A 24613-nucleotide genomic window follows, 5' to 3' on the forward strand; every position below is an offset into this window, starting at 1 on the left:
ACCAAGTGAACTAGCAGAACCAGCACAGAAATATGTCTTCCAGTCTTCCATAGCCTGCCAGGCCAAATGGTTAGCTACAGCCATACAGCTAAAATGCATACTTTATTTATATCACTTGAGGAAGAGATGCTAGTTATTTTGCATAAAGAATGGGTCTGGAAAAGAGAAAAAGATTATGGTGAACTTCTTTCAAACTTAACTATGGGTTAAAATGGTATCCAATTCTCTGTATTTGTATCTCATAAGTACAGACAAAACCATGGCAAAAGTTGTAAATACAAAGCTTTGGTAAAGGTCTACAAAGACATCCTAGATTATTTTAATGCTATTCTTAATAACATAAGTCATTAAAAAATGAAAATCAAAGATGCTAAACCAAAGTTCTGCTAGAACAAGCCATGTAATATAAATGTGTCCCATGCACAGTGAACACATGTCTACCTTGATATAGTGGCTGAGTACAAATCAAAAGTGAGACTCACAGAGCAGATACCCAGAGAAAGCAGAAATGTAAGAATGAATGAGACTATCAGCACATTGAGAAGGTGGAGAGAGGAAATGGTTTCTGGAGTTGCTCCTTGCTGGATTCTACTTTCATTCCATTTATATCTTTATAATCCACCCCCATTTTCCTGATATAACTTGAGCAGGTCTTAATGTGAAGACCAAAGAACCCACTTATAGTAGTATACCTATGGAGTAGTTAGATTCCATTGATTGCAAACAATATAAAACACAACTTAAACTGGCCTAGGTTAAAAAAATGTATTAGGTCACATATCTATACAACCTGGCTTCAAACAGTTCTGAATTAGATCTAAAATGACATCATTAAGATTGATAGCTTGGATCTGTGTCTTCTGAAGGCATTCCATCCTCAAGTTCCTCACCCTGACTCAAAATTGATCATGTTATACTTGTGCATGTAGCAGTTCTAAACCTCATATCACTATTTCAGGGACAGAGTCTGTGACCCAACATCCTCTGCAAAATTCCTGAAGTTCACTCTGACTGGGTCAGCCAAAAGCACATCCCCACCTCTGAACTAATCATGATGCCCAAAAAAATGGCTTAAACTGATTGGATTAGACCACACAGGGCTCTCATCTAGTACCAGGGTGGGTTTACTCCTACCTAAACTTCATGAGACAAGTCTCGGCTACGTGTGTACCAAATGGCTTCCTTTTCCTCATATGGGCATAGTCTCAAGTGACTGAGTTCCTACTGAAGGGGTCCAGAAAATGCCACTGTGGCAAAAAACTTATTTTGATCTGAAGGCATTTGAAAATCAAAAGATGCAGGGAAAAATATCTGGACTCATCTTATCTGCCTAAAATCAGAGCTTCCCAAAAGAATTTAACAGTCATAAACCCCCAACCCCTGCTGGGTGTGGTGGCACACACCTGTAATACCAGGAGTCAGGAGGCTAAGGCAGGAGAATCACCAATTTGAGGCCAGCATGGGCTACATAGTAAAACCTTGTCTCAAAACAACAACAAAAAATACAAATAAATCCTCTCCCCAGCAGTTTTGCAACCAGGTAAGGTTGACTACTATCACTAGTCTGTACTGCTGTAAGAAATCACCCAAACAGACATTGTCACAAAATTATCATATCCCTAACCATTCTCCTCAAAGTAATTTTTTAAGTGCCCTTTCTCTCCAAGTCCCATTTAAAAGCCCTTTATTTTCCTGTAAGTACCTTTCTTCCCTATTTGTTCTCCTATTGAGGTGTTATATGAACCCTAAATTCTGTCTCTTTGAGTCACACTTTTCTGTGAACCCCCATGCATGTATATAAAAAGATACACCTTTTCTTTTGCAAATCTGTCTTTTATCAGTTTAACTTGCACAGTTCCCAATTACTAAACCTAAAAGAGTAGAGAAAGTTTTTTCCTCCTTGACACAGCCAGTAGAAATGAAGCAAAGCCTGTCCCATAAAACCTCCCCCACAATCCTCTAAGTTGCTCCAAACACACTTATAGCTTTTCCAAGAACTGAACTATATATCACCTATTTTTTTAATTTAAATGAATTAGAATTAAATTAAAAACTCAGTTCCTCAGTTGCGCTAGCCATATATCAAGAGCTCAAAAGCCACATGTGGCTACTACTTCTCTACTGGACAACCAACATCTTTACAAAGTCACCACATTTTTCTCCATCCAAATCCTTCACTTTCCTTCAACAGTTATCTGGGGGAGGGCGAGGGGTAACTAAGCTGAATTTCTTATTTAATTGTCTCCTACTATTTCTTTAGCAGGGCAGAATTGGACCCAGGTGTATAGTGCTGAAGTCTGGTCACTGCCTTAAATTCTACAGCTCCATTTTTGTTCATCAGTATTCTAGAGATTGTACCACATAATGTAGTAAAATGGTGCACACACTAGGAGGTAGAAAAATTGAGTCTCAATGTCCTCTGTACTGTCAATTGCTGACTTGGTTCCACTGCCCTGTATGGGACACCAGCACACCAGCACAATGTTACAGTTCAGAGTCAGTGGGGGTACTAGAAGTACACTGGCAGAAGAACAGGCTTTGTCTGCTGGTTCCTGATCTGGTGTGCAAGGAGCACCCAATGAAGCTCTCCTCTATCAAATTTAAGTAGAATCTCAATGAATTGCATGCTCCAGCTAGCTTCCTCACATCAAGCTCAGCACCACCCTCCACAGTTTCCAAGGAAGTTTTGAAGGTCCCCAGCAGGCATCCCAGCTGCACTTCTCCACTAGACTGAGTGGTGAGGATGCCCCAGGTGGCCTCCAGGTTGTGAGTCCATCAGTCCCCTTTACAGGCAACTTCCTAGCATATACAATCAGCACCTTGCAGGCAGTTCTCCGTTAAGCTAAGTCAGCCTAGGCAACCTGGAATTCCTCTGCCATCAGTGAGCTATAACCATGCCCATTTTATGGACTCTCTGCAATCAGGTTGGAACTGGGGAGGAAGGGTGGTCTTCCAAGTTTGTCCTTTGGTGCTGTAAGAAAGCTTCTGGGTATGTTCTTGGAGCCCTGGAGTATATTTTAAGAAGAATTTTTAATCTCCTCAGTAAAGTTAATAAAAACAGTACATTTCAAATATGAAACTTCCTGTTCAAATTACTATTTGGTTTCTGCCTCCTGTCTAGATTCTAATTGATACACCTCTTTTGCAATTCCTTGCCTAGGTAATATTGGGTGAGACATGTCACTTCTTCAGACTTTGTGAGTCTTGTCTGGAAAATATCTGATTAGCTCAAAGATCAGCAGGCAGAGTTAAGAAATCCTTAGAGATCCATGAAATAAGACGTATCAAATGGCTTTCTGCCAGTTGATACTTATTAAAAAGTTACTCCACCATTTTTCATGCAATTATTCAAGTCACTGACTTCTCAGTTTGAAAAAATACAAAAACTATCACAATTCAGGTTTTGCTGATAACTGCTGAGAGTTGAGAAATGTCTTGCTAAAGTAAGTGGCAAATGAAACTGATATTATTCCACTCACTATTTCTTTAGCAGATTTTTTTCATACTTAACATCAATGAGTGGCATTTTCCCCCAAAGGGTGTCTACAAGGACCATGACTAGAGAGGTTATGAACAACCCCATGTGTGACTAAAGCTAATGAGAGCCTTCTATGCTACAGGGCACTCAACAAGGTAGGCTTCAGTTATTCACCCTCCCTTTCCTCCAAGATGAGCTTTAAGCACACTATGGACCTGCCAACCTCAAAGATCAGCACCGCGGAAACCTTTTGAGAAGCAACATGGCATTCTCTGGTCCGCTGTGGGCTGCCTGGTGTCTCAGGCTTGGGTTACTCTGCTCTCTCTCTCTCTCTCTCTCTCTCTCTCTCCTGCCTTGAAGTGAGCAACTCTCCTCCACTATGACCTTCCTCTATGATGTTTCTGCTTGCCTAAAATCAATGCAGTCAGCTGACCTTGGACTGAAATCTCTGAAGCCAAAATGAACCTTTCCTCCTGTAAGTTGACTTACTTTACATTGTGGCACCAATGAAAAGCTGGCTAACACACTGGGGAAAAGAATCACAAAGCTTTCAATAAGAGGAGTAGTTAGAAGTGGAAATCATAGTGCTTTCAAGCAGGAATCACCAGCTCTGATCCTTGTGTACAGACAAGACAAAGGAAGAAAAGGTGGAAGGAGAAGAGTGGATAAGAGGAAATATTCACTAATGATAAAATATCTGGCTGGATTAGGGAATAAATGGAAACAGTAAATAAAAGAATCTCTCTTTTCAGGGGAAAAGAGAGAGGAAGATTCAAATCAGAAGAGAGGAGAGCTATCGAATATCAGAACAAATCCAAGTTGATTTTAAATAACACAAATAAAAATGAGAAGATTCTGGAAAAATTTGGTGCGTGGGCAGGGTAATGACCATAAGCCTTGAAATCATATGTAATCTGATTCAAATACCAAATGAGGTGTGTTACATCAAAGGTGTTTTGTATCTGGTCTATATTTTCTGATTTTAATTCATGGGGTTTTAGGACTCTGACTGTTATGACAGAGATTTAATTTTTTCTCCACCTTCTTAAGCTTGTGACTGGGTCCCTGCAAATTAAGTCAACAAAAGACACACTAATAGGAAAAAATGGTTATTTCATATACATATGGGAACCCTCACAGAAATGAAAACTCCAGAGCTTATATACTATTTTAACAAAGAGTAAAAAAATTGTGGAGAAATGACAAAACAAAGGAAAGGGGTTTTGAGCAACTAGGAGTGGCAAGTTGTAAGTAGGTAAATACATGGGGAAACCAATGGAAGGTTAGTGTTATTGAGTGAGGGGATTTACAGAAGTCCTCATCTCTCACAAGTTTCTGCTCTTAGTAGATGAGGGAAACTCCAGGAAGGCTTCTTTCAGTATCTGTTGAATCTCAGTGGCCTTCAGCTCAAAATTATCTATATCCCAAAGTGGAATACTTTGTTGTGGTATGTTCTTATTCCCTTCAATAGCAACAATTCTGACACTGCGTCCACTTTATCTATACATATATGGACACTTTAACAAGCACTAACACCATAAATATAATTGCTCTGTCATTCTCAAGTGAACTGTACCCAGTGTTAAAAGCTTTATAAACACTGATTCCTACTCAGAAAAATCAACATCTCTCCAGGAGTGAGCTACAACAGCAAACTGACATGAAAAATAGAAGAGCAATCTCAAATTACTTGAAAACTTGCCCCAAATACACAGTGAATATTATGCTTCACAAAGCATTTTCGCATACATTCAACAAATGTGCATTGACGCTCCTAAGCATCAGGTATTGTGAATAAAACAGGCAAAATGCCAGCTGTCACAAACTTACCTGCACCATTTTCCTGGGCTGTTAGTCATGCCTTTTTGAGACAAGTCACCCAGTATTAGAAACTGTACTACATGACTAGAAAACTGAGACCAGAAACAAAGACCATACAGTTAGCTCCGTATGTTGAAGATTTGGTGGGTGGGACAATGACCATGAACCTTGAAATCACACATCCCCTGAATCAAATCCCACTTCTGTCTCCTACTATTTGGCAAATAGCTGAATTTATCTCAGTCTCAGTTTACTGTAATATAAAATGGAGATGGCAGCAGCCTAACCATCTGAATTATGGGAAAATGAAATCAAATTGTGAACAATTTCTGAAGCACTCTATAATCCAAAGGGGTATTTTGTAATAAATTGAATTGAATTGTATGAATTGAATTGGATTGGCAGTACTGTGAAACCAACAGGGAATAGATCTTGGATAGGAGCACATAGTTAATTATTGCATTCTTTGCCAAGAACTGTTGAAAGAGTGGATTCAAAAGACTTGTCACTGATGAGGCACTTGAAGAAAATCAAGTCCTTGTTCTAATAGTAACAAAAGAGTGTTTCCATTTATTAAGTGCTTATTCCATGACTGACTCTTAATGAGTTAGATTCTTTACATATAGTTTAACTTAATCATTATAAAACTCAAGGAAATAGATACTATTAATTAGAGAACCAAAACACATATGGAAACAGTTAAAATTCAAAGTTAAAACTCTGCTTTAAGACAAGGACTGGACCTCTGGTGGTGTGTAGACCTTGCACTTGGACCATGGCAATGGTCTCCTAAGAAGAACCATTGCAAAGGCTTCTTCGGGAGTTTTCCTGACCCAATTGCTGCTCCTGCCAGTCTACCCTCAGTATTATGGTTAGAGTGCTATTCTTAAACATGGTTACTCAGGCCATTAATCTGCTTACAACCATGTAATACTGTCATTGTCAAACTTTAAAGTGCACATAGACCACCCAAAGGTATTATTAAAGTGCTTATTCTGATAGAGTGGGTCTTGGCTGGAGCCTACCTTCCTAGTAAAACCTAGAGAACATCAGTGCTGCTAGTCCAGGAACCATACCTTGTGAAGCAATTCTGTGTTAGAGCATCACATACATTGTGGCATCCAAATGCCCTGAACCACATGCCATGCACAATTCAGCTTTCCCATCGCACTCCCAGCTAGCTCAGGGGCTTCAATGCACAGCAGAACTGCTCCATGTTCCTAGGAAGTTTTCTTTCTGCATTGTTGAATTTTGTTCTTTGCCTAAACTGACCATCCATGCTGCCCTTCTCTACTTCCCTCCAAGCCCCCCTGCCCCAGCTTCCCAGAGCTCCTCCCATCCTTGAAGACTCAGCACAATAACTATGTTGGTGACATTCCCTCCCAGGCAGAATAATTATTTCCTGCTCAGCAAGTGCCTTTCAGCCCTTAGTCCTATTGCAGAACCAGCCACTTGTGTGGCTAAGTTGTTAAGTGCTATCAGGCAAGGTGCAACTTTGCCTAATTCATATTTATACTGGGGTTGGTTAGTGCCAAATATCTACAAGTGCCGGTAAGCTGACATGCTCTGGAGAAACTTAAATTACTTTTCCTATGCTGTTGTAGACACTGGAAGGAGCTGTGTGGAATACAGATCTCCAAAACAAAGTAAGCTAATCAGTTGTCACAGATCTAGAGGTGGGAGTTTCCAGCACTGAAATAAGGGAAGGTACTAATGTCTTGAGTCTAATATCCAGTTCCTTAAAGGTTATAGGTGGCATTTACATAGAGAGCTTGCAGAGAGGAGCCAGGCATGGTGGTTCATGCCTGTAATCCCAGCACTCCAAGGCCAGATGGGGCTACATAGTGAAACCCTCTCAAAAACAAAAAACGAGTCTGGGGTTGCACAGGGAGCCTTCAGATATGGAAGGTGGACATCAGATGTAGTAGTAAAAGGAGGACAGAAATGAGGGAGGAAAGAAAGTGGACAGAGGGGAAGGTATAGGGGAAAAAGGAAAGAAAGTGCTGTTCATGGCACCTCAAAGAACTCTTGACTTACAATCGGTTTGGGAGTTTTTGTTCCACTCAACTCGAGAAGGGAATGCCAGTGATTCTGAGTTTACAAGCCATGTGTCACCTGGGTTTCCATTTCAGTGGTGACCTTGCCCTCTCCTCTGTTTCTGTTTTTCAAGTACAATTTATTATTCCAGTCAGGAAGCTTCCTCAGAAATGTGTTGCTGAGAGGCAGTGAGAAGTACTTCCATGTCTCAATGTCAAAGCAATTTTTTTCCTTCTTTTATCTTTTACTTTATTAGATCTTAAATTACAAAGTTCTGCACACACCATGTAACAAGTTGTAGAGTGCCAATGTGGGTTTTCTAAATTAATCACATCCCCACCAGTCCCCTGAGGACTTTATTATAATCCTGAAGGACACAGTCCTAAACACCATTGTCAGGAATGTTGAAATACTGAACAATAAAAATCCTGAAAGTCTGAAATCTTGAAAATATGATTCTGGAAGCAATTTTTTTTTAATCTTGTAAAGATATTTATTGCAGGAAAATGGATGGAAGTGAAGACCATTATGCCGAGTGAGATAAGCCAAGCTCAAAAGGCCAAATATTGTATGTTCTCACTCATTTGTAGAACCTAGACCTAAAATGATGATGATGGTTATGATGATGATGATGGGGTTGGGGACTGCCTGGAGAGGATCAGTGGGAGAGGGAAAGGAAAGGATGCTGAAGATGGAAGTCTGCTGCATACATACATATGAAGACAGCATAATTAAACCCAATCAACCCTTTGAAAAGGGGGCTAAGTGGGAGAAGGAGAATGGGAGTAAAATAAAGAAGGTGAAGTTGTTCAAGGTACACTGCATGCATGTATAGAATTATCACAATGAAATCCCCTTGTATTATTAATGTACGATAAATCAATAATGAAAAAGTGAAAAAATAAAAGACACTTATTTACATTTTGAGAAACATATAAAAACATAACAGAACACTTCTTAGGCTACTTTACACAATAAAATAGGCAATAACAATATACATACATGCATACATACATTTATACATTTGCAAGCATACACACTCAGGAATACTAACAACACTCACACACATACAATAGCTGTGAGCAGATAAAGAAATAGGTCAAAAAGAGAAATGTATAAATGCATGTCACTGGGGTTGGTGATGGTGTGCAGCCAATTTTATCACTGCAGTCATGTGAAATGGTAAGATGGACAACCTAAGTCTTTTAACAATATCAGTCAAGGCCTTTGCCACCTCAGCCACTGCCAGGAGTCCATTCAGGTCCCAGGACAGACTGGCCTCCAGTGTCCTCTGCTATGACAGAAGGAAGTTCCGCTTAGACTCCAGTAAGACCCAGGAAATCACCAAGGACAACTCCCATCAGCAGATCTGGAAGTTGACCAAAGTTCAGTTGATTATCCACTTATTGTTGAACCAGTCAGTAACACTGGCTTTTCCAGAAAAGGCAGCTTTAATTCATTAAAAGCTCCTGGAATTTCATCAGCTGGAAAGAATGACAATGAGGACAAAAGGATTTTTATTTTTATTTTTTTTTTGTAATATGAACACTTCTATTTATTTATTTTTATGTCTTTGTATGGTTTTGGTATCAGAGCACCAAAAATCTTTTTTTTTTCATTTTTCTTTCATTATTCATATGTGCATACAAGGCTTGGGTCATTTCTCCCCCCTGCCCCCACCCCCTCCCTTACCACCCACTCCACCCCCTCCCTCTCCCCCCCCAATACCCAGCAGAAATTACTTTGCCCTTATTTCTAATTTTGTTGTAGAGAGAGTATAAGCAATAATAGGAAGGAACAAGGGTTTTTGCTGGTTGAGATAAGGATAGCTATATAGGGCATTGACTCACATTGATTTCCTGTGCGTGGGTGTTACCTTCTAGGTTAATTCTTTTTGATCTAACTTTTTCTCTAGTACCTGTTCCCCTTTTCCTATTGGCCTCAGTTGCTTTTAAGGTATCTGCTTTAGTTTCTCTGCATTAAGGGCAACAAATGCTAGCTGGTTTTTTAGGTGTCTTACCTATCCTCACGCCTTACTTGTGTGCTCTCGCTTTTATCATGTGCTCAAAGTACAATCCCATTGTTGTGTTTGCCTTTGATCTAATGTCCACATATGAGGGAGAACATACAATTTTTGGTCTTTTTGGCCAGGCTAACCTCACTCAGAATGATGTTCTCCATTCCATCCATTTACCAGTGAATGATAACATTTCGCTCTTCTTCATGGCTGCATAAAATTCCATTGTGTATAGATACCACATTTTCCTAATCCATTCGTCAGTGGTGGGGCATCTTGGCTGTTTCCATAACTTGGCTATTGTGAATAGTGCCGCAATAAACATGGGTGTGCAGGTGCCTCTGGAGTAACCTGTGTCACAGTCTTTTGGGTATATCCCCAAGAGTGGTATTACTGGATCAAATGGTAGATCCATGTCTAGCTTTTAAGTAGCCTCCAAATTTTTTTCCAGAATGGTTGTACTAGTCTACATTCCCACCAACAGTGCAAGAGGGTTCCTTTTTCCCTGCATCCTCGCCAACACCTGTTGTTGGTGGTGTTGCTGATAATGGCTATTCTAACAGGGGTGAGGTGGAATCTTAGCGTGGTTTTAATTTGCATTTCCTTTATTGCTAGAGATGGTGAGCATTTTTTCATGTGTTTTCTGGCCATTTGAATTTCTTCTTTTGAGAAAGTTCTGTTTAGTTCACTTGCCCATTTCTTTATTGGTTCATTAGTTTTGGGAGAATTTAGTTTTTTAAGTTCCCTATATATTCTGGTTATCAGTTCTTTGTCTGATGTATAGTTGGCAAATATTTTCTTCCACTCTGTGGGTGTTCTCTTCAGTTTAGAGACCATTTCTTTTGATGAACAGAAGCTTTTTAGTTTTATGAGGTTCCATTTATCTATGCTATCTCTTAGTTGCTGTGCTGCTGGGGTTTCATTGAGAAAGTTCTTACCTATACCTATTAACTCCAGAGTATTTCTTACTCTTTCCTGTATCAACTTAAGAGTTTGGGGTCTGATATTAAGATCTTTGATCCATTTTGAGTTAATCTTGGTATAGGGTGATATACATGGATCTAGTTTCAGTTTTTTGCAGACTGCTAACCAGTTTTCCCAGCAGGTTTTGTTGAAGAGGCTGCTATTTCTCCATCGTATATTTTTAGCTCCTTTGTCAAAGATAAGTTGGTTATAGTTGTGTGGCTTCATATCTGGGTCTGCTGTTCTGTTCCACTGGTCTTCATGTCTGTTTTTGTGCCAGCACCATGCTGTTTTTATTGTTATTGCTTTGTAATATAGTTTGAAGTCAGGTATTGTGATACCTCCTGCATTGTTCTTTTGACTGAGTATTGCCTTGGCTATTCGTGGCCTCTTGTGTTTCCATATAAATTTCACAGTAGATTTTTCAATCTCTTTAATGAATGTCATTGGAATTTTGATGGGAATTGCATTAAACATGTAGATTACTTTGGGGAGTATCGACATTTTTACTATGTTGATTCTACCAATCCATGAGCATGGGAGATCTCTCCACTTTCTATAGTCTTCCTCAATCTCTTTCTTCAGAAGTGTATAGTTTTCCTTGTAGAGGTCTTTCACATCTTTTGTTAGGTTTACACCTAGGTATTTGATTTTTTTTTGAGGCTATTGTAAATAGAATTGTTTTCATACATTCTTTTGCAGTTTGCTCATTGTTAGTGTATAGAAATGCTAATGATTTTTCTATGTTGATTTTATATCCTGCTACCTTGCTATAGCTATTGATGATGTCTAGAAGCTTCTGAGTAGAGTTTTTTGGGTCTTTAAGGTATAGGATCATGTCGTCTGCTAATAGGGATATTTTGACAGTTTCTTTACCTATTTATATTCCTTTTATTCCTTCTTCTTGCCTAATTGCTCTGGCTAGGAATTCCAGTACTATGTTGAATAGGAGTGGAGATAGTGGGCATCCTTGTCTGGTTCCTGATTTTAGAGTGAATGGTTTCAGTGACAAAAGGATTTTTAAACTGAAGTTCTCCTTATTGTCATATGTATGGCCAATCTCTTTCCCAAATTTTGGCTTTCTACTCCTCTCCTATATCCTTTTTGAAATGGGAATTGTGGTTTGGGGGATTTTAGTTTTCAAGATTTCAATATTCAGGATTTTAATCTTTCAGGATTTTGGTCTTTTGAGATTATACCAGACACAGCATTCTGTATTATCTTTGATTGCAAATACTGTGTACACATGTACATAAATGGAAAAATGTTATCTATTGAAACTATTCCAGGAATGGGGGGAGGGGTGCGTTCAAGTATGATATAATTGATGTATTATAAGAAATTTTGTAAATACCACAAAGTACCCCCACTCAGCACAATAAAAAAAATTTATGATTGACCCTCATGCTAATCAGCTTTCAGTCACTATGACAAAAAATATCTGAGAATCAACTAAAAGGAGGGAAGCTTCTCAAGGCAAAAGCCCCAGCTCCTGAGTCTGGCCCACTTGATCAGACTTGTGCCTGAGCTGTCATGAGCATATGCTAGGCCAATGGGCCATCATTCTTTATTCCAAGAGCAATGTGCATGGTGCACACTGTGGATATTGAAAGGCCTCACAGTCATGTAACCATTGAGGGGGTTCCATGTCAAGTCTTCCCATCTGTCAACACCAACAGTTTACTGGTAGACAGGCAAAGGGAGGAATGGGCCTTTGCTGTGAGTCACACTGACCTGGGCTCAGGTCCTATCTCCAACATTTCCTGTGTCATCTTAGGGCAGTGCTTAGCATGTCTAAATTTAATGTTTCTAAACTATAAAATAAAAACAGTAATACCCTCTAAACTTTGTAAAGTAGAGGTGACCCATCTTTTTCACTGTCTCCCTCAGTGAAAAACACCTCAGGTATATTGGTTCAATGGAGCTGACTATATCTGCTATGGAACAAAGGAAAGGACATATGAAAGGACCAGTATCCATTCCCCCTCCTTCCTAATGAAATAGTCTCTTGTTTTAGAGCTGGGCATGTAGCATAGTGGTAGAGACCTTGCCTACCATGTGCAAGGCCTTAGGTTCCATCCACTAGAAGAAGATCAAAAAGCAGGAAAAGAATCCTTTATTTTTAGCCAAGCACAGGGCAACCAAAAATACTGTTATCCAGTCACCACTACTGCTAGGTGTGGCGACTGTGACACAGTTCTGGACAAAGGAATATGAGAGCAATATCATGTGCAACCTCTGGAAAGACTTTTTAGCAGGAGGATTCCTGCCCTTCTAGTCTTTTCCTTATTTCTGCTTGCTGGAATGTGGACATAATCTGGAGCCTAACCAGCCATCTCAAACCATGGGGCAGCATCCTTAGGATGGTAGTCACAGGGTAGAAGAAGCCTGAATTGCTGATAATCATAGAAGTGTCAAACTTGTCAGGGTCCTTTAGCAAGAGAGCTATAAACTTTTAATCCTTTTAAGCCTTAATTATTTTAAGTTTTTCTGTTACCTACAACTAAACTTCACTTTACTGGTACTAGAAGTTCTCATGCTTTGTGGTAAATTTGCTTTTGATATATGCTCAACAATACACTTTCCAAGACTGTTTATTCCTTTCCTTAAAAATAGGATTTGTGGACTCATTGAGTGGTTCAAGTGGTAAAGTGTCTGCCTAAAAAGTGTGAGGCCCTGAGTTCAAACCCCAGTCCACCAAAAAAAAATGGTCTCTGTTTGACTTGTCTGAAGTATTCCTCATCTTCAAACAAGAATACCGTTGAACCTAATCCAGTGCAGTTGCTATAGTCTGTGTTGCTGTAATACTTACCACTATTGAAATATTCCAATAATCACTATGGCTTTTGAACTGGATAGACAACTTTGAGGAACTTACCATTCAACTCACATGTTCCTTCATAAATAATGAAAACAATAATACCTGATAGGGTTTAATATTTACTATGCACTAAGTGCTATACACTTGTCTTGGAGTATCTCATTTAACCTTTATAACAAACTTGTGACTCATTACACTTAACATTCTTGTACTTTAAAGGAGAAAACTAAGGCTTTTAGCTACCTCACTAACAGACTTCCCAAAACAGGGTACTGCTGCAGTCAACAGCTCAGGTAGGCCCTCAGAACAAAATGTCCCTAATTTCCCATCTTCTCTGGTGCCTACATATAAAGCACACACACAAAAAGAACCCTCTCTTTCTGGTGCCTCGGGGTAGATAGATGCATGATCTTCTGCAGATTGAATTCCTGAGTTTTCTGCTGGTTGGTGACCACCTCTGCTCAAACGTAGCCTCTCCAGCCAAAGGAAGGCTTTGTACTATCATCTACTCACACTTGATTTATGATATTTCATTTCAAACCCCATTGATCTCTCTAGCATTGATAAAGCTTCTGAACTTTGTGTTGATTCCTGAGATTAGTTTAAATCATGAATTCAGATGTTGCATCATTTTAGAAGACCCATCTGTAGACTTGAGAATAAATTCCATGCTATTCTGTAAATGTATCACCAACTTAATTTAGAATTTGTGCTCGTGCCCACTTGAGTTACCTGGACCTTTAGTTAGATGTTAAAGTCCAAATTTTGACTCGGGTTCTCACTTTAAAAAGTTCTGGATGCATAAAAATATCAGATAAAATAAGTGTTCAGCCTTTTACATTACAGTCTAAGATGACTTGATGAAAGATAAAATTGATAACTATTCAGATTTTCATACCAAAGTAAAACAAATTATCTCGAAATACAGACCTGTCTCCAAACCAGCACATGTAAAGAAAACATGTAGAGAATGTTCCTCTTATGCTGAAACCAGAGTACTGATTGACTATGTCAATGGGGCCTTAAGTAGTTAATGAGTGAAGACTCCAGAACATTCTCAGCTGAGAAATTTGAACATTTTGGTGAGAGAAGAAGAGCTGAACTCCCTGAGGAAGTCTCTGTTTGGGGTTTGCCTTCCCTTTTCAGCAGTGGTCACAGGCAGCTTCCTTTGCAATAAAATATGCCCAGTGAACTTGAGCCAGTACAGCTGCTGTGGTTTGCAATTACCCTTGAAAAATGAGCAATCTCAAGCCTTGTGTTGGTTGTCCAGAGGTATTAAAAACTGTGTTCTGTCTTACAGTTTTAAAGCTGGCATACACAGTCATTTTGCAAGGGAATATGTGGGCTTCTCCAAATGTCTCTATATTTACCAGCTCAGGACTAGGGATGGGACCTCCAAAGCCCATGAACTATTACTCCAGGCTCACCAAAGTCACTGATGCTCACATCCTTTCCTTAAGATTCATAGGAAATCAATTCACCAATTTCCCAATAATGAACTAAGCCAATACTGCATGAAAGACACTGTACTGGCTGCAGCCTATAAACCAAGCAAAATCCCTGCCTTCACAAAGCCTGCACTCCATGTGGGAATGCAGACAATAGGAAAACAGACTAGTAAGGATATCCTGAGTGAAAAGGACCTGCTCAGATGCTGTGGGTGTTGCACCCATACACTTACCACACCCACGAAACAGTACGAATTGAGAGCTGATCACAGGCAATGAACCAAAGGGCTGTCTATAGCCACAAGAGCATGACTGGCCTTTGTGGAGCAGGGCCGAGAGTGCTGGTGCATTAATGCCCTAGGACTGACTGTCAATCAAAGAGGAATCAGAGGTGGTACACAGCCAGCCTTCTTACTCCAAATTCATTCTTTAATAGCTTCCTGGGATGCTGGGATATTCTCCTTGTCAACTGGCACAAAGTTAGCCTTGGTCAGTAGAAGGCACTTCGCTTGTGGAGCTGGGAAAGGAGAGACACAGGAGGAATGGAGGAGAGAAGGGCTTCTTAGCTCTCATGCACTCTTTCCCACTTGCTCTGCTAAGGTAGCAGCTAGCAGTGCAGGGACACCAGGAACACCCACACTACCACACCCACTCTATGATTTTCAGTAGCTACAATTTCACAAGTAGCTCCCCAGCAAATTCTACTGCAAAGACACATCCTGGAAACAACCCTGGAAGGATAGAGTCCTGGTGAGTTCTACAGGTATGTCGCCTAAGCAAACTTCTCTACCACCAAGACTACAGCTGGTATCATGCTGGGACTGAGAAGAGATTCATGAATTCACCTATGAAAACTACTCGGTCATGCTTACTGTCTGTGAAGGGCCAGGGTTAAATTTTTCCCCATTGACAGAAATGAGAGTTGAGAATGAGAAGTTCACAAACAGTGGTAAACTAACTCTCAAGTTGTGTGGATTGCTAGAACTGCTCAATTCATACATATTACATGTGATCTTTCCTAGGCTACAATTAGGTGTGTATAATGTGGCATATTATTATTATAAATTTTGCCAAATTAGTGCTATTTATATTATTTTTTTCTTTACATCAACTTGTAGTTTTACTTAGCTCCATCCTAAGCAATAAAATGCCATATGTTTGCTGTGTAAATTCTATTTTCATCATGTGATTTATTATGTACATTAAAATAAATAACTATTTGTCAGGCACAGTTGTTCATGCCTGTAATCCTAACTATTTGTGAGGCTAAGATCAGGAGGTTCACAGTTCAAGGCCAGCCCAGGGAAATAGTTTGCAAGAACCCATCTCAAAAATAACCAAAGCAAAATGGACTGGAGGTTTGGCTCAAACAGTACAGTGCCTTTTTTGAAGGCACAAAGCCCTAAGTTCAAACCCCAGTCTAACCAATAAAATTATACCTATTATTTCAAAAAAAATCTGTTCTTTATGCTCCTTCAGATCACTTCACATACCACTGGTCCAGTGCAACACATTTGTAGAAATGTGGTCCTTGTGGAAGCTCCTTCTTTAGATCCAGTCACTCTGAGTGATTTGCACGGTTCTTGAGAAATGTCAGGAAGGCTAAGCAAGATGCCATGAGCTATCGACCTTTTCCTAGTGTAGAGAAAGATACTCTGCTCTATTTTAAGCCTCTTCCTTCAAACAAATGCCCATCACTGGAGACATTTGGAAATATCAAGAACATAAAAGGGGACCTACTAGTGACTTCCATTTCCTTTCTGAAATAGCAACATCCCAAGTTATGTCAGCTTGGACAGAATGAGACCTACAAGCTTTGGTGCTATCCAAACAGATAAAGGGAAGAGAATAATTAAGGTGATGATAATATGTAAACAACTTAGAAAAATCAAAGCATATGGTTGCATTTAGTGTAGTAGAAATGATTCTGAAGTAGAAAAACAGGAGGTCCTGGTCTTTCTTTCACCTCTTCCACTTACTGGCTGTCCTGGAACCTTTAGCTAAACTGTTCCCCTTCTCAGAAACTCAGTTTTTTCTTCTATAATGAGGGGGATTGAATTAGAACAATGTTTCTTAGGTTAACATTATTGGGCAAGCATTACTAATACCCTAAGAAGAAATACAAAATATGCAGTAGCACTCATCAATTTTTCTAAATTCTGTTAAACTTCAGGAAGAATAAATAGATACCAGAAAAGGTGGTCTCTAAGGGACATTCAGAAGATGAAATTCCAAACCCACTTGGAGTCATTTTCACAGTGAGGAGTTTCTGGGAAAGAGATGGGCTGGGAGCAGATGAAGTAAGCCTGGTGCTTATCCAGGACAGAACTGATTTGTTCTTTCTCCTGCCCTTGGAAGAGAAATTCACCTTTAGATATATGAATTCCAAAGACTCAACTCAAATGCCTTTGGTGCCTCCACTCTGTTCTTTGTCCTCCAATCAAAACTCAAGTAGGTTTCCTCTGGAGACACCAAGGTCCAGCCTAAGGGCACTGTAGAGGTTAAATCATCCTGGCTCCAGCCTGGTCCAGCCCTGTAAGCAGCAGTGCAACTGGAAGACTCTCAGGTTCCAGAGCACTGATTTTCTCAGAGTTAATCTTTAACATTTTCTGCTGTGTGAAATTTGTTCAAACCTAACAACACAAAGCTTGTATTGACGAAGGCAATGCTTTCAAGATGCAAAAAATGGCTCAAAGATTTACCACACCTGAATTTTCACTTCTTATTACCATAACCATGGTATTGGTCCTCTAATCTTGATGAACTTATCTCCCTCTAGACACATCTGTGTAACATAATACCTTGTTTCTTGTGTGACCTGCCTCAGACTGAAGCTTCATGGCACACTGATAAGGCCATGGGATTCAACTTTATGCACTCCCACCTGTTCTCTGGCATAACTGGGTCTCTGTTTTGGTTAAAACAGAGTAGAAGGAAAACCAGAGAGTAACAACCAGGAAGGGGATATATACAAGACCAAGAGGAACACGAGTGAGGTTGCTAGTATACCCTGTGAGTGCTGATCCTCTGAGCACTTCTCAGGCAGGAGGGGTGCCTCCCCATGTATCTTTCAGTCCACTGAGGCTTCCTGCTCTATAGACCTGGGGCCAAGGTGAACTGGCACCTCCACTAGGGTGCTGCCAAGTAGAAAGATATTATGTGACAATGACTGTTTCTCTCTGCAGTCTTTCTTACTAACTCAGAAACATTTTTCTTTTATAGGCTTTGCTAATAAACTCTGAAATGATGTGTTCATCCTGAATCTCACCAAGGGAATCTCTCTCTCTCTCTCTCTCTGTCTCTCTCTCTCTTTCTCTCACCATTAAGCTGGGCAATCCCTAGCACCTGCCTATACTTTCCTCCACATACAAGGTTTTTTGACTGCTCTGCTTTTGAAAATCCACCTGAAATGCCACCTACCCCCAACAAACCTTCCTTGATCCATTAAGGAAAAGTAATTATTATAACATCTTTCCCCTCTGTAAACTCTAAGAGTTTCTACTTTGACTCCTTTCAGATTCCTTCATCTTCTATATGTTCCACTTGCTATACCTCCCATCTCCATAATGGATATTCCAATGAGTACTCATCAATAGATACTTGATGAATTAAGTTACTTTGATCATTAAGCTAATTGTTGATATTAGAAATTTGATTGTGAGCTGAACATGGTGGCACGCACTTGTAATCCTAGTGTGCAGAAGGCTGAGGCCTAGAAGATCTTAACTTCCAAACAGCCTGGGCTACACAGAAAGGCCTCTGTCTCAAAACAAAAAGTACCAGGGAGGATCCAAGATGGCGACTAGAGTGCAGAAGCAGACAGCATGAGCTCTGTAAATCAAAAATATTGCTGATAAAGGAAATGCAAATTAAAGCCACACTAAGATTCCACCTCACCCCTATTAGAATTGCCATCATTAGCAACACCACCAACAACAGGTGTTGGTGAGGATGCAGAGAAAAAGAATCCCTCTTACACTGCTGGTGGGCATGTAAACTAGTACAACCACTCTGGAAAAAAATTTGAAGTCTTCTTAAAAATCTAAACATAGATCTACCATATGATCCAGCAATACCATTCTTGGGGATATACCCAAAAGAATGCGATTCAGGTTACTCCAGAGGCACCTGCACACCCATGTTTATTGCAGCACTATTCACAATAGCCAAGTTATGGAAACAGCCAAGGTGTCCCACTACTGACAAATGGATTAAGAAAATGTGGTATCTATACATAATGGAATTTTATGCAGCCATGAAAAAGAATGAAGTGTTGTCATTTGCAGGTAAATGGATGGAACTGGAGAACATCATTCTGAGTGAGGTTAGCCTGGCCCAAAAGACCAAAAATCATATGTTCTCCCTCATATGTGGACATTAGATCAAGGGCAAACACAACAAGGGAATTGGACTTTGACCACATGATAAAAGCGAGAACACACAAGGGAGGGGTGAGGATAGGTAAGACACCCAAAAAACTAGCTAGCATTTGTTGCCCTCAACACAGAGAAACTAATGCAGATACTTTAAAGCAACAGAAGCCAATAGGAGAAGGGGACCAGGAACTAGAGAAAAGGTTAGATCAAAAAGAATTAACCTAGAAGGTAACACCCACGCACAGGAAATCAATGTGAGTCAATGCCCTGTATAGCTATCCTTATCTCAACTAGCAAAAACCCTTGTTCCTTTCTATTATTGCTTATACTCTCTCTACAACAAAATTAGAGATAAGGGCAAAATAGTTTCTGCCTGGAAGCGAGGGGGTAGGGTAGTTAAGGGAGGGGGCGGGGGAAGGGGGGAAAAATATTGCTGAGACGCTGGAGCCACACTTGGCAGAAAGAAAGCACCAAAAGGAATCAAAATTTGACACCCTGAACCCCTAGCCTGTGGAAAGCTGCTCCATGCCACGTTACACTGAGAAATCAGGAGGGCTCCCATGCCACCAGATGCTGGTTCCAAACCTGCTTGGGAGACATTTAGCAGACCAACATGTCAGCACAAGTGTAACACAGTTTCCCCAGCCACCCCTGAGATAAACCAGCTTAGTCCCCTGGGAAGACTGACCCCCCCCACCCCACAAAAAAACAAAACAAAACTGAACAATAAACAAGGAACTGAAAACTAACACAAAGCAGAGGGGGGCGGGATGCTGTAAGTGCACCGGACAAGGGGAGGGTTAAGAGCTGATCTCCATGTGAACTTTCAGTAAACAAAGGCTGGAAAGTCAGAAGGGCTGACAGCGGACCAGTGATAAGCCACTGCCTGAAATAGGGCAGGTAGTGGTCCACAAAGCTCATCTCTGAGCCAGTGAGCAACATCCAAAATCAAACAACACTGCAAAATTGAAAAATACTCAGCAAACCATCACAACATACTGACAGCAGGGAGCCAGCTAATGGATCACTGACCTCGCCCCAGAGAAAGGGGGCAAGGCAAAGAAACAAGCCCCCAGTAAACCAACACAGTGAAAACCTAACTCCAAAGCAGAATGGCTAGTGGGCTACAGAGCTGATCTCCAGAACCTGAGGATAACATACAAACTTAAACTGCCACACCTCACTGAGGGAGAAGATGACTAAGCAGCTACCACTGAAATACAGAAGAAAAACTGGTGAGACTCCTCAACCACCTGAAAAAACTAAGACGGGTCCTCTGCTTAAATACCAACACCAGGGTGGGATGCTGAAGGAGTAACACCACAACTACCAAGGCTGAAATTCTATTGTTCCTGAACCTGGACATTTTTTTGTGTGTTTGTTTGTTTGGTTTGTTTCTTGTTTGTTTGTTTGTTCATCTCTCCCTGTTGATTTATTTGGTATTTTTTGTTGTTTTTTGTTTTGCTTTGTTAATTTTACTGTTGTGAGTTAGACAATACTAAATTACACCCAGACCAGACAGAAATAGCATACATACACTAAGCTAAAAATCCAATACACCCACAAAACAAAATTAAACCAAGGTACAGTAAACAGGTGATTGAAACCACCAACAGCCTATCAAGAACATAGTTACACAGTACCAAGTGGAGTGATGGGAAGACAAAAAAAGGGATGGAAACCATCCTCCCCCCAAAAATAATTTAATACAGGATTCAAAGGGAAATGAAGAATGAGTGAGGTATTCTGGGCACAGAATGAAAACAACCTCAACTCTAGGATACTCTACCCAGCAAAACTGTCATTCAAAATAGATGGACCAATAAAAGTCTTCCATGATAAACAGAAACTAAAACAATATATGACCACTAAGCCACCACTACAAAAGATTCTTCAAGGAATTCTGCACACAGAAGATGAAAGCAAACAAAACCATGAGATGACAGGCAGTACCAAATCATAAGAGAAGAAAAGACAAGGAATCAGTGAGTAACATTGATTCAGCTGTACACAATAAAACCTTTAAACAACAAAAATAACTAAATGACAGAAATCACCACATACATATCAATACTAACACTGAATATTAATGGACTTAACTCCCATCAAAAGGCACTGTCTGGCAAACTGGATTAAAAAGGAGGACCCAATAATCTGTTGTTTACAGGAGACCCATCTAATTTATAGCAATAAGCACTGGCTTAGAGTGAAAGGCTGAAGATTTACCAAGCCAATGGCCCCTGAAAACAGGCAGGAGTATCAATACTTATCTCAGACAAAGTAGACTTCAAACTTACATTGATAAAATGAGATAAAGGACACTTCATACTAAGAAAAGGTAAAATACACAAAAAGGAAATAACAATTATCAACCTATATGCACCCAACATCAGTGCACCCAATTTCATCAAACATACTCTGAAGGACCTAAAAGCATATATAGACTCCAACACAGTGGTAGTGGAAGACTTTAATAACCCCCATCACCAATAGATAGGTCATCCAAACAAAAAAATCAATAAAGAAATTCTAGAATTAAATCATGCCATAGATCAAATGGAGCTAGCTGATGTCTACAGAATATTTCATCCAACTTCCACACAATATACATTCTTCTCAACAGCCCATAGAACTTTCTCCAAAATTGATCATATCTTGATGCACAAAGCAAGCCCCAGCAAATATCAGAAAATAGAAATAATCCCATGCATTCTATCTGATCACAATGCATTTAAACTAGAACTCAACAACAAAAACAACAGTAGAAAACATACAAACAATTGTAAGCTGAGCAACACATCGCTCAATGATTAATGGGTCATTGATGAAATAAAAAAAGAAATTAAAGATTCCTGGAAGTTAATGAAAATGAAAACACAACCTACCAGAACCTATGGGACACAGCAAAGGCAGTCCTAAGAGGAAAGTTTATAGCCATGCGTGCATATATTAAAAGGTCAGAAAGATCTCAAATCAATGACCTAAGGGTACATTTCAAACTCCTAGAGAAAAAAGAACAAGCAAATCCCAAAACAAGAGAAGGAGAGAAATAATAAAAATAAGGGCCAAAATTAATGAAATAGAAACCAAAAGAACATACAAAGAATCAACAAAACAAAAAGTTGGTCCTTTGAAAAAATAAACAAGATTGACAGACCCCTGTCAAACCTGACTAAAATGAGGAGAGAAAAAACCCAATTCAATAATATTTGAAATGCAAAAGGGGAGATACAACAAACACCACGGAAATCATCAGAGACTACTTGGAGAACCTATATTCTAATAAATCTGAAAATCTTGAAGAAAGGGGAAAATTTCTACATACTTATGACCATACAAAATTGAATCAAGAGGACATTAATCACCTGAATAGATCTATAACACAAAATGAAAATGAAGCAGCAATAAAGAGTCTCCCAAAAAAGAAAAGTCCAGGACCTGATGGATTCCCTGCTGAATTCTATCAGACCTTTAAAGAAGAACTAATACCAAGTCTCCTTAAACTTTCCATGAACTAGAAAGGGAAGGAAAACTGCCAAACTCATTTTATGAAGCCAGTATTACACTTATCCCAAAACAAGACAAAGACACCTCCAAAAAGGAGAACTATAGGCCAATCTCCTTGATGAACATTGATGCAAAAATCCTCAATAAAATAATGGCAAACCGAATCCAACAACGTATCATAAAGATCTCTTAACATGACCAAGTCAGCTTCATCCCAGGGATGCAGGAGTGGTTCAATATACGCAAATCTATAAATGTAATATAGCACATTAATAGAAGAAAAGACAAAAACCACTTGATCATCTCAATAGATGTAGAAAAAGCCTTCAGTAAGATCAAACACCACTTCATGATAAAAGCTCTAAGAAAACTAGAAATAGAAGGAATGTACCTTAACATTGTAAAGGCTATATATGACAAACCTACAGCTAGCATCATTCTTAATGGAGAAAAACTGAAGCCATTTCCCTAAAATCAGGAATAAGACAGGGTGTCCACTATCCCCACACTATTCAACATAGTACTGGAATTCTTAGCCAGAACAATTAGGCAAGAAGAAGAAATAAAAGGAATACAAATAGGTCAAGAAACTGTCAAAATATCCCTATTTGCAGATGACATGATCCTATATTTTAAAAACCCCAAAAACTCTTCTCTACCATAAACAGCCTCAACAGGGTGGCAGGATACAAAATCAACTTACAAAAATAATTAGCTTATCTGTACATCAACAATGAACAAATTGAGAAAGAATATAGGAAAATACTTCCATTTACAATAGCCTCAAAAAAAATCAAATACCTAGGAGTAAACTTAACAAAGGATGTGAATGACCTCTACAAGGAAAACTACAAACCCCTGAAGAAAGAGATCGAGGAAGACTACAGAAGGTGGAGAGATCGCTCATGCTCATGGATTGGTAGAATCAACATAGCAAAAATGGCTACACTACCAAATGCAATCTTCATGTTTAGTGCAATTCCCATCAAAATCCCAATGACATTCATCACAGAGACTGAAAAATCTACCGTTAAATTTATTTGGAAACACAAGAGACCATGAATAGCCAAGGCAATACTCAGCAAAAAGAACAACGCTGGAGGTATCACAATACCCAACTTCAAACTATATTACAAAGCAATAGCAATAAAAACAGCATAGTACTGGCATAAAAACAGACATGAAGACCAGTGGAATAGAATAGAGGAACCAGATATGAATCCTCATAGCTATGCCCACCTTATTTTTGAAAAAGGTGCCAAAAATATACAATGGAGAAAAGACAGCCTTTTCAACAAATGTTGCTAGGAAAAGTGGTTATCTGCCTACAAAAAACTGAAACTAGATCCATGTTTATCACCCTATACCCATATCAACTCAAAATTGATCAAGGACCTTAATATCAGGCCCGAAACTCTGAAGTTAATACATGAAACAGCATAGAATACCTTGGAAGCAATAGGTATAGGCAAGGATTTCCTCAATAGAACCCCATCAGCTCACAACTAAGAGAAAGGATGGACAAATGGGACTTCATAAAATTTAAACGCTTCTGCACAACAAAAGAAATGGTCTCTAAACTGAAGAGACCACCCACACAGTGGGAGAAAACATTTGCCAGCTATGTATCAGACAAAGCACTGATAACCAGAATACACAGGTAACTTAAGAAACTAAACTCTCCCAAAATCAATGAACTGATGAAGAAATGGGCAACTGAACTAAACAGAACTTTCTCAAAAGAAGAAATTCAAATGGCCAAAAAACACATGAAAAAATGCTCACCATCTCTGGCCATAAAGGAAATGCAAATCAAAACCACACTAAGATTCCATCTCACCCCTCTTAGAATAGCCATCATCAAAAACACCACCAACAACAGGTGTTGCCAAGGATGTGGGGGAAAAGGAACCCTCGTACACTGCTAGTGGGAATGAAAGCTAGTGCAACCACTCTGGAAAACAATATGGAGGCTTCTTAAAAATCTAAACGTAGATCTGCCATATGATCCAGCAATCCCATTCCTTGGGATATACACAAAGTAATGCAACTCAGGTCACTCCAGAGGCACCTGAACACCCATGTTTATTGCAGTGCTACTCACAATAGCCAAGTTATGGAAATAGTGAATTTGCTCCACTACTG

This window comes from Castor canadensis, chromosome 7, assembly GCF_047511655.1.
Source record: "Castor canadensis chromosome 7, mCasCan1.hap1v2, whole genome shotgun sequence".
In the NCBI taxonomy this organism is placed as follows: Eukaryota; Metazoa; Chordata; class Mammalia; order Rodentia; family Castoridae; genus Castor; species Castor canadensis.